Raw genomic sequence first — 3,413 nt, 5'->3', positions numbered from 1 at the left:
GACAGTGGTACATGTACATCTGTATGTATAATTGCTAAACCAGAGCTGATCACCTGTTTACAATATACCATAAAATACCAACATATGAGTTGCTATGTCAGAAGTGGTGTAGCATTACCAGGAAAAGAAAAGTAACATGGAGGTATTTGTGTGCATGTGCTGAGTTGGAGAAAGTTACATAACAATTTCTCTTGTTAGCTCACTAATGATTAACAGATAGAAGAATGAAATCTGGAGCATTTATTTAGGGTGGAGCTTAGCAGGTCTGAGCAAATTATTGTAAAATATTTAAAAATCTATGAAATATATTTATAACAAATTATGAGTTGTATGCAGCCCTGCACATAAACATAAACCAACTTATATTTGGATGTCACCTGACCCCATAAGGTTTGCCTCGGTACTGATGTTTAAATTAGACTCCTGATATACATGGGTGTACATATACATGTACAGGTCTATGGCTATGCACAGTGGTAAACCAGTAAAAATGAATGGAATCCTTGTACATATTACAATTTTGAACAGATTAAAACAAGTCTGTCATTAATTAGTACTTAAAGATTTGTGTAATGTACAATAAAAGCATCCTTAGTGATGGTGCCCATATAGACTACTGAACTATTTCTTAAACAACACATGGATAAATAATAACATATTATGTAATGCACATGCAAATATGCATTCAAGATGTACTTCTAAAATAATTTTAAAAAATGATTGTTTTTAGTGTCCAAGCTCAGATATATGTATTAACATTGTTCTGTCCAGTACAAACCGCTAATTTCCTATTTTCTTCTCCAATTACAGGATCAATGTGAGCGATTATGTGGCCATATATTTTGATGCACCTTCATCTAGCAGCAGGACTACAAATGGGGTGGTTTTCATGGCTCTTGTAAGTATTACCCATGTTAGATCTCGGATTATTAAGAAAATATTTAACAGGATCAACTTTCTTTATTTGAGAAATACTTAGACAAAAAGATTTTTCTAAAATGTATATGAGCAGGTGTTGTGGTACTAAACAAAGTTAACAGGGTGAATAAAATAAAATAACGGACTGTGAGATATTTCAAGGAAGTGAAATGGATTCTGAAAGCTATTTTTTTTCTGTGTTTTAATGAAAGTTTGTATTTGCTATATTCTTATTTTGCTACTAGGTAAAAGCTGTGATTGATGATAATGTCAAAGTCAAATTCATGCGCCGGAACAGCAATGGTCTGTATGAATTTACAGAGGACTGTGAAGCCCATCAGCCTAAAAAGATGTAATACAGAAGATGACTCTACTAACCATGACCCCAGCCGACATAGCTTACCTAGCTTATAATTTTTAAGAATGAGAACTGGACATGTTGGCAGATAAATTTCTTTGAAATAAGAAGTTGAACACAATTGTGTTCTAGGACAAAAACCTGTAAATGCTTACCATGCTATTGGTTTCAAATATATGAATGTCTGGGTAAATGTTATAACACAAACCAAACAAGTTCGTGGAAGCCACTGTGCAGAAATGTAATTCTTTGCACTAAGAATAAATGATGACAAAGACGCAAGTGAAGGGTAATGATACATTGCTATGAATTAACATAAATGGTTTCTATGTGAACAATTATTTTAAGTACTTTACTTTCAGTTCAACATTTTATCAAAACTTCAAAAGTAAGTTTAAATTTTGCCTTGTATATTGCCTTTGTAGTTGACAATATAGTGTGTTAACATGTGTGAAGTCTCCGAAACACTACTTTGAACTAATCCTATACATGTATATGTTCCCTGAATGTTTCAACTTTGATATGAGAAAAGTGGTTTCCCTTGAAATTACATACTGGACAATATATTTCAGCCCAGATCAGCACAGATTTGAAATCCTCATGGATTCTATTAAGTGACTTTGCAATGTTTGCGTACTGAACAAAAAGCTCATTGTATTAAGTAAAGATAATTTGTAACATACATGTACCGTACTGTATATTAACAAGTATTTTTACTCTGTAAACAAATGTTTTAGGTGTTATATTAGTAATTTAACATATCATTAACAGTTTAAGTTGAATTTTTCTTAATATGTTACCTAAGTAATGGACAAAATTTTATGTTAACATAATTGAAGCCTCCAAAACAGGCAAGATTGTTAACCTGAAGCCTCCGAAACACACACATATGAAATTTTCAACTTCCTCATTTGAAATGCGATTTCTTTGGAATTTGCATTGTAGTTAGCCCTCACTGAATGGTATTTGTAGAATAATTTTTATTTTGCTCCCCCTCTTGGAAGATAGGTAAATTTGACAAATTAAATGTCAAATTCATATTTTGTCTTGAATTTGACAAACGCATTGAATTTTTTTAAAGACCAAATAAGTTTGACCAAAAAGCTTTATAAGCCTTCAAGTACATTAGAATAGCAAATGAAAAATCGCAATTGAATTATGTTTGGAGAACAAATGTTGTCATTTAAGTTGATAGAATTAAAATGTTGTTTTTGTTCAAATTTATCATATTTGTCACAGTTTTTCATTATTTGTCCAGGTTTCTCATGTAGTTTAAGCTCCAGAACCAAAAAAAATCCATAATTTAGTAAAAATGATTATGAAAACATATTTTGAAATTTTGACCCTGTTTGAGAAAAGTTACACCCTTTACCGTGAAAATGACCATATATAACATGTAGTCCAAGTGGTACCATAATAGTAATGACCCATCAGTTCTGATGCCAAGAAGATTTAAAACCAGAGCAAACTAGAAATATCACTGAAGGTGATTAATACCCCTAATCCAGTATATCCAACTCATGTGATCATAAAGAATGTAACTTGGGTTAAAAATTATTTGTGTATATGTGTTGTGTGTGTGTGTGTGTGTGTAAAAAAAACCATAGTTCTTTTTGAGTTAAGTAATTCGCTCAACAAGATTTTTACAAAAAGTTTGTGGTTACCATGACAATGCTTTGTCCGGTGCAAACGCAAAGGGCATTTTGCACAACTACACATATAGATCATCGTACACACCAAATTTGATCATAATAGCTTAAATGCTTCATGTTAATGCAAAAATATGTGTTTACCAGGACAACGCTTTATCCGAGTACAGTTTCCATGGAAATGCTTTGTCCGAAAAACAAAAAGAGTATGTCTTGCACATCTATACCCCAGTGCCGTCATGAACACTAAATGTGATTTCAATTGCTTCAATATTGTGGAAGTAGTTCGCTCAGCAAGAGTTTTGCAAAAATATCTGGTTACCATGGCAACGCTAGGTGGCGCACAGTCACAAAGGGTGTTTTTTATAACCACACTCATAGATCGTTATAGATACCAAATTTGACATTAATTGCTTAAATTCTGTGGAAGTAATTTGCACTATAAGGTTTGGTAAAATTGTGGTTACCATGGCAACGCTTTGTCCGAC

The 3,413-nt window shown here is 32.6% G+C and overlaps 1 long non-coding RNA gene across 1 annotated transcript; it reads left to right on the top strand.

The window, feature by feature from the left end:
* The first annotated feature begins 407 nt into the window (after positions 1-407).
* Positions 408-2,865, top strand: LOC105444591. The gene is made up of 2 exons (XR_973141.2): positions 408-898; positions 1,164-2,865. It is a non-coding gene; the product is annotated as an uncharacterized LOC105444591 (long non-coding RNA).
* Positions 2,866-3,413: the final 548 nt, after the last annotated feature.

The sequence above is a fragment of the Strongylocentrotus purpuratus genome, unplaced genomic scaffold (assembly GCF_000002235.5).
Source record: "Strongylocentrotus purpuratus isolate Spur 01 unplaced genomic scaffold, Spur_5.0 spur5_scaffold_5, whole genome shotgun sequence".
Classification (NCBI taxonomy): Eukaryota; Metazoa; Echinodermata; class Echinoidea; order Camarodonta; family Strongylocentrotidae; genus Strongylocentrotus; species Strongylocentrotus purpuratus.
Note: the sequence above shows the minus strand (reverse complement) of the source record. Positions and strands in the feature narration are given on the sequence as shown.